Below are 15,122 nucleotides of genomic sequence, written 5' to 3'. Positions count from 1 at the left end.
TTTATCTCAGCAAATGGAACAGATTCATGTTTTGGTCTCGAGAAAAAGGGCTAGACCCCTTTTCAGCTTGAATTACTTCAGTTTTGGAGTATTTATCAAATCTACTCCATTCAGGAGCTTCAGCTTCTACCATTTGCGTCCACTTAGCAGCTATCTCAGACTTTCACAATGGTTTCCAAGATTCCTCTTTAATATCTCACCACCTCTGTAAAACGTCTTGAAGGGAGTCGCACACATCAAACTGCCCTTCAAAGAGCCGATTGAACCATGGAACCTGACACTGGTCCTACAAACTTTGACTCTGCTGCCACTTGCGATATGAAATTTTTGTCTTGAAAAACTTTATTCTTGGTAGCAATTACCTCAGCAAGAAGAATAAAAGAATTACAGGCTTTGTGCGTAAAACACCCTTACATAGTTTTTTTACAAAGAGTGTGTGTCACTTCGGACTAACCCGTTCTTTCTACCCAAAGTTGTTTCGGAATTGAGTATTAATCACTCCACTGACCTTCCAGTTTTCTTTCCAAACTGTTCTAATAAAGGAAAATATTGTTTGCACTTATTGGATGTACAGAGACAATAATGCTTCTACTTGGATAGGACTAAATCACTATGAAAATCTGACCAATTATTCTTGTCTTTTTCAGGACCCAAATTGGGAAAACCTGTTACTAAAGTAACTTTGACAAAATGGCTGAAAGACTATTTCTTTAGCATACCAACAAAACCAAATGCATCTAACAACTAAAATCAAAGTGCATTTGACCAAATCAGTTGCTGCTTCAGTCGCTTTTCATTCAGAGCTTCCATGGATGACATTTGTGCAGTAGCCACATGGGTTACTCCTAATACATTTATCACTCATAAACTGAACTTGGTATCCAGGGGGAGAGCATCCTTTGGCTCAATGGTGCTCAGGAATATCCTTCCATAGGGCCTCCCAGGAAATAAAGTAGCTAGGGACTCTGTCCCATCCATCATGAATAAATGAAGGTTAACAACATCAGATAAAGAAGTTATGTTCTTACCATAACATTCCCATCTATGTTGTTGATCTTCCTTTATTCATGACATCCCACCCTCCTACTCTCTCCGAAAGACTCCTGGAGGTTTGGCTTTGGTCCTAGCTTCATGATTGGGCATTTCCTCAGACAAAGCCTCCACTTTAATCTCTTACGAGAAAACTCAATCTGAGGAGAGGGGCACAAGCTTGTTATAGCAGCCAAGTCGGTTCCAAGGATGGAACTGAGACCCATCCTTCATGAATGAATGAAGATCAACAACACAGATGGAAAGTTATGGTAGGAACATAACTTTTTTTTTGATATATTGACAGGCTCGAAGGGTTATCAATGAAAGTGCTTGAAATATCTGTATTGTATGTATGCTGGGATATCCAAACACTGCAGAACAAATGGGTTTAAGACCAGTGGGAAGAAGTTTGCTTGGCATGTGCAGATGGAAAAAAAATATAGGGGATTAACTTGATGTATACAAATCATGGATTAAAGGCTGCAGTAACTATAGACAGCTATATTATAAAAGAAGCATGTTAGCACTACATATTAGTTTCCCCTCGAGTGGTTGGCAGTGCTCTGTACAGTCTCAGACACCTTCAGCGGCATTTTTCCTGTAAATGCACAATTGAAATTTCTCCAGTATCTAGTTGCACACAGGACATCTAGTTTGCAGTGACAAGCACTGTCCACATAGTTGCAAACTGGATACTCCTGACAGTGACTGATATTCTCACTCCAACAGTCTAATCAATGAAAAAGTGTCTGTTGCCATGGATAAGAACTTTCCTACTGTCTCCATTACCAGCTTGGTGGATATGGGCATCCTGAGGTAATGCTGAAATTGCCTCATGTTTACTGACAACCAGTAAATTCTCAAACTGACACGGTATGTGAGAGATGTATTTACACAATGTCATGGGAGGCAAAGCTCTCACATAAAAGTACTCTATGTCAATAAGGTTGTCAGTAGTACACATGCTGCACCCATCACACACAATTCAAAACAGACATATAGCCCACATATACTGAGGCACTTACATTGTAAACCTTCCTAAACCATAAAGACCTCCTAGACGAAGTACATGTAGGAAATACCCTCAGTAGCCCCAAATGCACTCTTTCAAAACGACACCCACATCAGCACATAGAGCTACATCTCATAAAGCCTCTACCTCTAAGCCCATAAGGCAAGTCACCACACTATCCAACTTTCTAGTCATTGAAAACTCCATTGTGAGAGACACTGATGTCCCTCTCACCAGGCTGAGTAAGGAGAAAGTTACGGTCAGCTGCTTATCTGGGGCTAGGATCCGCCACATTACGCATGCACTCAGGTCACTGAATCACAGTTACCAATATGACTCAGTCATAGTCCATGTGGGAGTAAATGACCTGAGACGTACCTCCCTAGACTATACGAAGAGATATTAAAGAGCTCTCAGAATACGTCTCTCAGGCTGGTATGAGCCTAGCATTGAGCATTTTAACTTCTCCAAGGATGACGCCACAATACAAACAAAAGATGATCGACTAATAATTGGCTTAGTTTCTAGTGTCATTCTACAGAGGTGCAATTATTTGTCATCATGGAAGAAGATGGTCAACAGACCAAGCTGCTTTGCCAGGGATGGTCTGCACCTCTCCCCAATAGGCTTTCAAATATTAGCTAAAACATTCTCTTCCCCATAGTGCCTTTTTTAGGCAATGCCAAACTGAAAGTACTTCCAACATAGCAAATCAAAACCAAGAAAATCTAAAAGTATTACTGCTCCATGCTATAAGCCTAAACAAAAACTCTACTCCCTGGAAGTTCTCTTTACCCTAGAGAATGTTGATGTCTGTGCGGTCTCTGAGATGTGGTTTAAAGCCATGGACAGCACACCAACAGTGCATTGTTATAATGCCTTCCACACATTTAGACCAGCTACTTCAAAGCAGGAACTAAAGGTGGTGTCGTCTCTACTTACATAAAAAAAATAAATATACTTCAAGGCTGGTCAAACAGGACAATGCACTTGAGCTGCTCCATGTTCAAATCAACACAGGTAAAATCCAATACTACTTCCTTGCAAGTTATAGGTCCCCTTCTATGACCCAGGAAACCCATACCATGTATTCAAACTTATTTGAAACACTAACCATCCAACCCAATACAATATTCATGGGTGACTTCAATTACCACACTATTAACTGGGAATTCTATACAACATCAGACGTACATGCACAAGGATTCCTGGATTTTGTAAACACAAACTCCCTGGACCAAACAGTCAATACATCAACCAGGGGTGCAGCCATACTGGATCTAGACCTCACTAATATGGGAGGGTGCACACCCCCTACTGTAATGCCTTCCCTGGTATGGTCAGACCACAGAATGTTCTCCTTTGAAGTAAAAATAAAAGCTGGACCCCCAACTAAAATGGGAATATTTATTCTAAGGCTAACCTCCTGCTATTAAGTGAGAACATGGCAAAATTTCAAGCCCCTATAAACCCTGAGAACACATCTGCCTATGCAGAACTGTTCACAGAAACCCTGCACAAGCATGTTAATAGCTGCATAGAGGCAGCTGTACTCACCAGGAAGAAGTGCAGAACTAACTCAAAAAACAAGCCATCCTAGTGACATCACAAAATCAAACAGGAGGAAGATCATCATGGCAAAAATTAGGAGGTGTAGCACCCAGCAGGATAAAAGCACTCTCAAATTAAACAAACAACTCAGAGGACAAATAATTTGAAGCAAGTTTGGCCGCCCAGGCCAAGGACAACCACAAGGCATTATTTACCTGTGTTTGCAACCTCAAAGGCAATACACAGTTGTGTGAAGAGCTCATTGTAAATGGAGCCACCTATACTGAGCCAGAAGATGTAGCAAACCTCCTGGCTGATAAATTCAGCTCCAACTTTCCTCCTCTCTCTACATCAACCTTTCCTCAGGAAATATCATCAAATATAACTCCCCCTACTATCACTAGGGAACAGGTCCTTGATGCTCTCTCCAAGACCAAGAACACTGCATCAATGGGCCCAGACAACATCCCAGCATGTCTTCTAAATAACATGAAACATGACCTATCAGGGCCTCTGGAATTACTCTAACTGTAGCCTCCAAACAGGCTTCGTGTCTCATGAATGGAGAAAGGCAACAGTTATCCCTCTGCACAAAGGTGAGCCATCTACAGACCCTGGAAACTACAGACCTATAAGTCTCACTGGTCTTGTATGCAAGGCCATGGAAAGAATTATCATGGAGATGATCAACAGAGATATAGCAAACCTCCAGATACTGGACCCAACCCAGTTTGGTTTTGTCAAGGGAAAGCATGCCTACTCAACCTGATGGACTTCTTTGAGAAGGTCACCAAAGCAATGGATGAGGGCAAAATTGTTCACACTGCCTACCTTGACCTGGCCAAGGGATTTGGCACAATACCCCACTTGGGAATTGTTGACAAACTCAGGAGGTTAGGTACAAACCAGTATGTCACCCGGTGGATAGCCAACTGGCTCACAGACAAGATCCAGGAAGTTAGAATTGGGGAGTCCACCTCTACAAAGAGGTCAGTCACAAGTAAAGTCCCTCAGGGATCAGTCCTTGGACCGCTCCTTTTTGGCATTTACCAGATAGGTGACAATGCTAACTAGGACATGGCATTTCACCCATAGCTTGAGGTCGGTTTCCCCAGCCATCCCTAGAAGAACTTAGCAAAGTATCTCCCTGACCCAGAGAAACAACTGTTCCACGCCCAGCTTGGACAATGGAACAAACGCAAAGGATGTTGTTTATCCCTGTACCAGGGTAGCTGAAGGGGGCTTCTAGAGAAACCCCGAGAAGTAAGTGAGTGAGTGAGTGGTCAGAGAAACAACTGTTAGGCCACTACAGAATCCTCCACCACCATTTGAAGCACTGCATGAGCCCATTCTGGAGTAAAACACTGTTTATTGCTTTTCTGTTTTAGGTATGGCGGGAGAAGAGCCAGCAGGACTGAAGTATCCATGCTGTAGCAGAGGAAGTAGATTGACTGATGGTAATAACTGCTGGAATGAGTTGGTCGGAAACTAAGTTATCATAATTGTTCACAAGCAGCACAGTCTTATACTTCTCACCACAGTCCATTTCAAAAGTAAAACACAAGCAGTAGACAAAAATCCTTGTCAGAACTGAAAAACCCTTTTCTAAAGTGTATTGACAGAAAAAAAACAGCAACTAAGTCGTCAATAACTGTACACAAGTATTTAACATACACAATGTTTTCTGCCTTGTAAAACACTTTCTGATCCATCAAACTTACAAAAACAAATACAAGTTCTGCACAGCAGTACATTTTACCACAAAACTAGCCCCCAGTAGTCACAAATAAGCCCTCACATTAAAAATAGTGGTCCCCGACAGGAAACTACCAATACTGTAAAAATACTGGGTTTCTTAAAGGGGAAATACTGCTTTTAGTCAGGAAATAAACTATACTAATATCTTCTTAGAAGGTCAATAATTTCTTTATGGAAGAATTGCCTGGGGGGAGGGGGGACATATCTGCCAGAAATTAAGTCTGAAGCCAACTGCTGCCCCTCTGAAGTCTCAGAGCATTTTTTTCTCTAAGCGGCTAGAAATACTGACATTGTCTACATTCTGACTGCAGATTTCCCTCCAAAGGGCGAGCCAATCAGCAATTAGTAAAGGTGTAGGAAGGAGTCAGTGCTTTGTAAAGCTGGTCAGATGTTGTATCCTTGGCAGAATACAACCATTACAGTAAAAAGGCTACTGCATTACTGAGAATGATGAACACACACAACTGTACCCAGCATATGATGCTTGTACAGGTACTGAGAGGCCTGAGTAATGTAAATCTGTCAGATCTCTCGGGTGATGGTTGGGGTTAATAATCCAATTCCAAGGCTGCTGCTGCACCTGCATCTCCACCGGCCTCGAGGATTTAGATAAAGGACAGGTATCAGCATAGCAAGTCTAAGCAGGTCGTCTTTGACTTGGATATTTCCTTGAATTCACATCTGAAGTGTTTCCCTCATGAGATTGATGGCCTCCCCAAATTTAACATCCTCAGACGGCAAACCTGAGGAAATAGCCTCCTCATCATCTGAGATGTAAACAAGAGGAGAATATATCTGAAAGGGATATACCCAGAAATGCAATAATGTTGCAAAAACCTCTGGATATGCCTAAATTCAGAGGTGCCTTGAAATGCAGTACAGAAGAAAATCAAATTATGTATGCTTAAATTCAATGAAGCTGTACAAGATGTAAAAACTTCAGTCAAGCACAAACTTTCCAGAAATCTGCCTCTCAGTAACTGACCTGTGTGACTTATCTGCTGGTGATGAGGTCTTGCAATGTAAGGTACTGTACCAAATGGTCCATCTTCAGCTAATTCACCTGTAAGGGGGGCAATGGAAAATATGTAGTTTATCAGAAAACCTTATCAAAGACCATTACATACCCTGATACTCTGCATCATTTTAAAGATTTTCATTATTTGTTGACATAACATGCACACCAACACAACGGAAAGCATTATTTTCTACTCTCCTTCCACGCTGCCTCTGTTGTGTGTGACTGATCACAGTACATTTGCTTTACTCCTGCACAACACTGGACAGCAACCGACTTTACACGTGCAACAGCAAAGTAAAAAAAAAAATTCTGAGATCCTTTCGGAGTCATCTAACATCATTTTTTGCTGCACAAAACTTAACTACAACACGCATGAAAACAGTAAAAAAAGGTAATGAAAACAAAACACTGACGTACACAGACCCACAACAGCACAGCAGTGCATCCCAGACCCAAACCCAAAAATATCTAAGCAAATCAAACTGCAATCTTCCCAATTAAGAGTCTGGAGCAGTATTTTGAGTCCAAATATTAATGACCGAGTTGAAGAGAGGTTAATAATTAAAAATTCAACTTCCAACAATACTTGCAACCAGTCCAAGGGGGAGCAAGTCTCTAAACAACTGAAGTAGCCCCTCCCCAAAATGTCCAGTGCTCTGTACTGCTATTGTCTTTTTAAATGCTTGAAACAAAGTCCAAAACTGTCTACTATGTCCATATCAATGGTTCAAACAAATTTTAAAGACTGCATCTGAAAGCACTGATGTAAATAATTCTACTAGATATGTATGAGACATGCACTACAATGAGACTTCTAGAAATGCTCTGAGCAGTACGACTTTCTTAAAGTCTGTTACAGGTAACAAACGTCTGTGCTCTTCATTTGAAAGAGATACCTAAAAATCTTGGAAGGGTCTGTGAGAACTCCAACATAAGATATCAGAATAACTTGTGGGCTTGTTCAACTCTTAAGCCTGGTACCAATTTTTATTTATATAGACTGAGCAATATTTTATAAAGTACCAGACTGCTTATTAATTTTGGCAAAGTGAATGCCATACTTTAAGCAGCATTTACCAGGCAGCACAAACAGAGGTGAAAACAGCTATGAGACCGACTGTATCACATCACATCTTGAAAGTACAGTTGTGTACACTTACCATAAATGTAGATGTTCGAGTATATTCACTGTTGCAGTCATTACATTTGGGTAATCTGCTGGCAGGTTGCCTCAGTCGGCCTGATTAACAAAGTCTTTGGTCCTGTGTCGGTTGCTGTCCCTTCTTCCATGGCGTCAGGTCGTCAGGGTTATAAAACATGCAGCTGACGCCATTACATCAGTTTTTCTTGCCCCAGATGTCAGGTGCCCCCCTAATGGGGAGCAAATAAACACAAAAACACAAAAGTATACCTCCAACCAAAAGCAAATATACCAAAAAGGCTTTTAAGCATAGTAAAGGAAAGCAGAGGTATAGCCAGGAAAAAAACTAGGGGGCTGGAGGGAGGGTAACCAGGACTGCAAAAGTGAATACACTCGAACATCTACATTTATGTTAAGTGTACACAACTTTACTATGTTCTTTGTGTTTCACTGTCGCAGTCATTACATTTGGGTAGATTCCCAAAGCTATGTATGGGAGGAGGAGTTTATACAGCATTAGGGACAGCCATAAGGCCCCGCAAGACGGCAGTGGCAAAAGCCAGCTCTGGATTTAGAGAAAATTGGTAAATGAGAATGCTTGGTAAAAGTATGTACAAAACTCCAGGTAGCAGCTTGTAGGATACCCCTGGTAAGAACACCTCTGAGAAAGGCTGCAGAAGTAGATGCAGCCCTGGTGGAGTGAGATGTGATCCTCTGGGTGATAGGTTTTCCATGGTGCTTATAGCAGAAATGGGTTTACTTTGAAACAGCCTTTCCCTCTGCCCCTGCAGCAAATGCTACCAGCAATTGTTCAGATTTTCTTAGAGATTTAGTCCTATCCAGGTAGAATCTAAGTTGTCTGTGCACATCAAAGGAAAGCAGAATCCATTCCCCTTTGTTCTGTGGATTGGGAAAGAAGGTTGGCAAATGAATGGACTGATTAAGAGCCACACTGGAAACCACCTTGGGCATAAAGGATGGATTGGTCCTGAGAGATACCCAGTCCGCATGAAAGATGATGAAAGGCTTCACTGCCATAAGGGCCTGTAATTCAGATATCCTTCTAGCTGAAGTGATTGCTAAAAGGAATGCGGTTTTCCAAGAAAGAAATTTTAAGTTTGCAGTAGCAGCTGGCTCAAAAGGAGGTAGAGTGAGTTTCTCCAAAACAAAGTTAAGGTCCCAGGGCAGGGGTAGGAGCTATCCTGGGTGGTCTCAAGTTTTTGGCCCCTCTGAGATACTGCTTGAGCAGAGGATGAGAGAAGAGGAGTGGTTCTGTGTTATAGTGAGCTGAAATAACTGAGTCGTGGATTTTAATGGAGGAAAGACAGGCCCTTGTGAAGCATCTCAGTTAAGTATTGAAAATCTGAGGTAAATTGGGTGCTGCTGTGCTCATACCTAAACACTGGTTCCAGGCACAGAATCATTTCCATTTGTCAGCATAAGATTTTCTAGTACTAGGTCTCCTTGCTTCCAAGATGACATCCATCACAGGTTTGCTGAGGAATGATAGGGATGAATTTAAGTGATTAGCCAGGCTGCAAGGTTCAATGTTGGAAGCAGAGGGTGCAGAAATAGGTTCTCCTGCTGAGAGAGCAAGAAAGGGGTCCAAGACAGGTGCAATGGAGATATTTGCGACCAGTACCAGTGTTGGCGCGCCCAGTCTGGAGCAATTAAAATCATCCTTGGTTTGTCCTGTTTGACTTTTAGTAGAACTTTGGAGAGCAGAGGCAGAGGGGGAAAGGCATAGACTGATGGGTTTTTCCAGCTGAAGGACAGAGCATCCACTTTCCAGGCTTGATTGTGGTGAGTCCTTGTGCAAAACTTGTCCAACTGGTAGTTCTGGGGAGAGGCAAATAGATCTATGTTTGGGCCTCCCACATTCGCTTGACAACATGTTGAAAATCCGTGGTTCCAATTTCCACTCGTGTGGATCCATGAGGTTTCTGCTTAGTTCGTCTACCGGTATATTCAATTTTCTTGGCAGGAATTGAGCTTGTAGGTGCACTTGGTAGCTCAAGGCTGTGTTCCACAATGCCATGGCTAGTCTGCAGATGGGGTAGGAATGTGTACCCCCCTGAATGTTTATGTACCACATAACCGTGGTGTTGTCCATCCATACCATTAGTTGTCCTGGAAGAATGTAGTCCTTGAAGGCTGTCAGAGCATTCTGTACAGCTAATTTTTCTTTTTGATTGATATGTAGGTGCATTTGATTTGGATTCCATTTGCCCTGAATGCACTTCCCTGCCAGATGAGCCCCCCATGCATAGCCTGATGCATCCGTAGTTAGGGTCTGGGCGGCAGGGGGTAGTGTGAATGGTAGCCCCTTGTTTTGGTGGCAGGCCTCTGCCCACCATAGGAACTCCAGGCGTAGGCAAATTATGATAGGAATCAGTTTCCAGGCTGTGACAACGTTGACTCCATAGACATTTTAGATACCACTGTAGTTTCCTCATATGCAGTCTTGCATGTGGAATTAGAAGAATGCAGGAGGCCATGAACCCCAAAGCTTGCAGTACTTGTCTTGCAGATAGCAGGGATTTGTAGTTGAAGTAAGTTACCAAATGAATTTGCTTCTCTGGCGTGAGGAAAGCCATCTAGGCAGTTGTATTCAAGCTTGCACCCAGGAATGTAATCTGTTGATGGGGTACCAACTGTGATTTCTTTTAGTTTATGGTGTACCCCAGGCAAGTTATAACCCTTTTTACAAACGCCAGATGATTTAAAAGTATGCCCTGGTTTTCTGCCTGAATTAGACAATCGTCCAGGTATGGATATATTCGAATATTTCTTTGCCTGCAAAATGCAATCACTGGAGCTAGGCACTTTGCGAATACCCTGGGTGCAGTAGACAAGCCAAAGGGCAGTGCAGATAACTGATAATGCAAGTAGCCTGCTTTGAATCGAAGGCATCTTCTGCAAGATTCCCTGACTGGGATGTGCAAATATACCTCTTTTAAATCTAGAGTTGCCAACCAGGCATCTTTGCCTAGCATAGGAAGTAACTGGTGAAGAGTCAGCATCTTGAATTTTGGAATGTACAGAAAGGTGTTTAGAGGAGACAGGTCCAGGATTGGACGCCATGATTGGTCTTTTCTGGGTACCAGAAAAAGCCTGGAATAGAAACCTTGTCCCTTTTCCATTTCTGGTACCAGCTGAATAGCCCCCATGCTTAAGAGGGAAAGTACTTGCTTTTGAGCCTCTGCCCACTGATTTGGGGGCAGGTCTGACCACCCGTCTGGTGTCTGCAACGTGTGGAAATGAAATCTGTATCCCTGGGACACTATTTAAAACCCATTTGTCCTGGGTTATGAGTTCCCAGTTCTTTGCATGAAGAACAATCTTTCCCCCCAAAGGGGCGGTACAAAGATAAGCACTTGGGAATTGTAAAAGGAAGTCATTGAGACTGTTTATCATAGGGGGGTGTTATGCTATTTCCAGATTTGGAAGTGGAGGCCCCCCACTGCTTAGTTCTGAGAGTCCCCTGGGACTGAAACCTGGTTTTTTTTGCTGTGTCTGGGTTTGGCTTGAGAGGATCTGGAAGGGGCTGGAAAGGACCAATTCTTAGTAGGCCAGTGCCTACTAAATCTTGGAGGTTGCACTTGTAAAAAATCTTTAACAGTTTGCATAGATTTAGCTTTATCTTCCATCTTTTTAAGAACTTCTTCCACCTTATTGCCAAACAGGTGGTCCTGATTTAAAAGTGCATCCAACAATTTAGCTTTAACATGATCAGGCAAAGATTGCTCCTTAAGCCAAGCATGCCATCTAAGCAGAGACCCAGTAACAGCAGCCCTGCAAGAGGCCTCTAAAGAATCAAAACCTCATTGCAAAGTATGTTTTCCAACTCGTTCAGCAGAATGCATTAAATCCTGTAAATCTTTATTTTCCACACAGTCAGGAATCAACATAATTTTCTGTTTAAGCAGTCCAATAGTATGCTGTTGATATTTTAACATATGAAATTGGCAGTTTAAAGCTCTGATTGCCAAAGTTGCAGAAGTATAAACATTTTTATCCCAGCTATCCAGCTCCCTGGAATCTCTATCAGAAGGGGTAAGATTTTTAGCAGTAGAAGCCTTAATTCCCTTGATCCCGAGAAATGGTTTCTGGATCTGCAACAGGATTTTTGAAAAGGAACTTGTGGGACTCAGGAACCCTGTAGTATCCGTTAGGTTTAGTAGGAGTCGGAGGCAGGGAATCAGGAGCCAAACTGGATTCCAACAACACATCAACAATGTCTAGTACAGGAGGTATAGCCAAAGGCCTATGCTGAGGTAGAAGAAGGAAATCCGTAAGCCTCTTTTTTGAATCATAAAATTCCTGGCTTTCCCAGTGGAAATGCTCCTTTAAAGTATGTAAGGTTTCCCCAAAAGAAAAATCCTCAGGGGGAGAAGCAAAGGGAATGGAATCCTCTGCATCAGAATCCTCATAACTAGGTATGGACAAATCCAGGTCATTAGAAGAGACAGAAGAAACAGAATCCTGATCAGAAGATTCATAATCAAGCATAGGCCTAGGCATCTTGGGGGGGGGGGGGGGTTGACTACCCTTGATTACAGTAATTAGATCTTCAGCCATTTTTATAATTTGTTTTTTAGGCATAGGGGCCTGAACATGTGGCCTGGGCATCGTTTTTTGTAGACATGGATCGGGATTTAGGCCTTAGTAATGAAGGCGGTGTTGAATTAATATGCAAGTCTGTAGGCCTGAATACACCGTCAGAAGCCGGTGCCTGCACAGCGGCTCCAGACCCATCCAAGGTAGAGACATCCACGGGTTCCATAGGTGAAGTAACTCGCAGCATACCAGACTCCAAATGGGTCTCAACAGAGGCCTGCGAATCAGAAGTAGCGGGTATCAGGGGCTGCAAAAGCTCCTCACAGAGGCAACTGGCTTAGGAGAAGCATTGTCGGCAGTTTTGAACCTCGGCGGCCCGTCTCTGTCTTTATGTTTGAGTTTTTTTCGGAATCCCGGTAATCGGATGACTAACTGACATTTCTGGATAATTAAACCGAGAACCGAAATATTTAGAGGCAAAAATGTACTGACGACGGATAGTGCGCTGATTAAATAAAGCACAAAACCAACAGCAAGGTACGACACGGTCAGGGCCAAGGCAAGGAATACAGTATGAATGAAAATCTTTATGAGGTATTTGCTTTCCACAAGTAATGCAATTATTAACTTTTACTGACATTGGTAAGGAGCAAGAAAAAGTTTCCCCACTGGAGTACTTAGCTTTAAGTTGAAGACTTTGGTTCTGAAACTCGAAAACGACAATTTCAGAAGTCGGCAGACCGGCACTTGCGAACTGCTTCTGCTTCGGGCACCGCACAACAAGAAAAACTGATGTAATGGCATCGGCTGCATGTTTTATAGCCCTGAAGACCTGAAGTCATGGAAGAAGGGACAGCAACTAACACAGGACCCAAGACTTTGTTAATCAGGCCGACTGAGGGCAACCTGACAGCAGATTACCCAAATGTAATGACCGCAACAGTGAAACATGAACATCAGCAACTCTGGTTTACAGCAAGAAACGTACATTGTCTCAAGACAATGTCTGCAATCCCCGAAGTTTTAACAGTCATGTCAAAACTGCATAAAATGAATAAAAAAACTGACAAGGTTTTATTACTTCAGCAAAAACATCCAGCTTCATGCCAACACATGGGTCTATATGACTTGGTCGACAGTTCATTTGATCGACAAGCATTTGCCCCCTTCCCCAATGTTGTGTGACCCTGGAGTTGATAAATATAGTTGGGGTGGGGTGGGGGGCACAGCCCCCCACATTGGGGGGTGTGGGGTGCGAAGCCCCCCACCTAAAATGCTCGTCGACCAAATAAACAGTCGATCATATGAACTGTCGACCAAGTCATATAGACCCAAACACATACTTACAGATTCCATTACTGCATTTGGAAGTCTAAAGCCTTCAAAGTTAAAATTGTCAAGTTGCAGCAACTTTCTTTATGAACTAGATACGTTGAAAGATTCCGACAACAGGGCCATGTGGAAAAAACATCTGATTTTCTAGTGTTGTTGAAAATGCAGAGGGCAGTCTTGCATTCGCTTCATTTACAAAGATGAATGAGCATGCTCATGATGTCTAGGCCCCAAACCATGACCAGATGCGAAATCAATAGCTATTCTTGTGTGAATTCTTCAGCATCCACTAAAAAGGGCAATCCAATTTCATCTTCTGCGCCTAGCAAACATCTGTGCAACCATGCCAGATGGGCAGATAAGGTTTGCTGCCAGTGACCAGTTCAAGAGTTATTTAGAAAGTAGAGTTCTGTCAGTAGCTCATGATCAACATTTGGCACTCACTTGAGTGTTTTTGGTTCATAGGTTTCTCTTCTGAAGGTCTTCTCTCTGGTATTTCAGTTCGCTAGAGAGCCACCCCCTAAGCTATTATAGATAACTTTTATAGTAAATGTGGTCTTCCACCACACTACTTGTAGATGTACAACATGTCTCTGGCACTGTATTTCACCTGTTGTAGGGGGACCTCTCTTTCCAAAGTTGCCTCATTGCCCTTCGGCCCTGGATGAGAACAACCATCTCGCTTGATGTGCTTCTTCCTCTGGTAGTAAGCCTACAAGTCCTATACCTCGAGACCCTGTTGCATACAACATCTGAAGCATCCATGTAAGTAGACTGACTGGGAGGTTCATGGATAAAGGAAACCTCCAACACAGAGTTTGACTTCTGTAACTCACTAGTACAGTTTCCTTGCTGCAAAGGGCTATCAAATTAGGAACTGTTTGGTCCAATGGGTGGGAAGGTTTGCAAATGAAGCCTATCGGGGGAGGGGGGTCATCAGGAGGTAGAGGCCATGAATCCCAGGGCTGTCAGAACCCGCCGATTGTGGTATGGGTCTTAGTTGCCAGTTCTTGGAAACAAATCTTCTGGCTCTCCAGCTTCTCTAGTGGGATGAGGGTGGTCTGCATGGTGGTGTCCAGGAGAGGTGGCAGAAAAAAATACCCCATAGGAGATCACTAGGAAGGACTTTTTCAGAGTCGGAGCGAATCACATTCTCTGAAACAGTTGCATTGTAAAAGACTGTCAGCATCTCTCTCTGGATGCCTGCGGAGTCAGACAATCATTTAGCCAGGGGTAAATGTGAATACCCCTCAAAATGCAGTAGGTAACAGCCAGGGGGAAATATTTGGTTAAGACCCTTGGCACAGTGGATACACGAAGATCAAGGAGGTAAACTGATAGTGACACTGAGAAAATGCATAGGAGTCGTGTGAATGGGGATAAGCAGGTAACCATATATGCCTTTGGATGTAAGGCAGGCAGCACAGACTACAGAATAAGCATCTTGAATTTGAGGACCTGTAAGTAGGTCTTGAACCATTAAAGATCAAAGATGCTTCTGCAGTTACCCTACTTTCTTAGGAGAAGGACGAGCTTGGAGTAGAAACTCTTGCTGTGCTGTCATGGGCACACCTCTTCCACTGTTCCCTGCAACAGAAGATCTCAGACAACAGTAGGCATGAGGTACTGCTGGTCCCCTTAGCACCAAAGCAAAGCTTATTGATGGGAGAACGTATGTATTTACATATACAGAAGATCTATATATACACATATAA

At 42.8% G+C, this 15,122-nt stretch overlaps 1 long non-coding RNA gene across 1 annotated transcript in view; it reads right to left on the bottom strand.

The window, feature by feature from the left end:
- LOC122792181 overlaps positions 1-6,418 on the bottom strand; it is a 76,358-nt gene extending 69,940 nt beyond the window's left edge. Inside the window, exon 1 of the long non-coding RNA XR_006363291.1 lies at positions 6,339-6,418. This is a non-coding gene — a long non-coding RNA (uncharacterized LOC122792181). The remainder of the gene's footprint in view (positions 1-6,338) is intronic.
- Between the last annotated feature and the right edge of the window lie 8,704 nt (positions 6,419-15,122).

This window comes from Protopterus annectens, chromosome 1.part2 (assembly GCF_019279795.1).
Source record: "Protopterus annectens isolate FY-2018-M chromosome 1.part2, PAN1.0, whole genome shotgun sequence".
NCBI lineage: Eukaryota > Metazoa > Chordata > Ceratodontiformes > Protopteridae > Protopterus > Protopterus annectens.
Note: the sequence above shows the minus strand (reverse complement) of the source record. Positions and strands in the feature narration are given on the sequence as shown.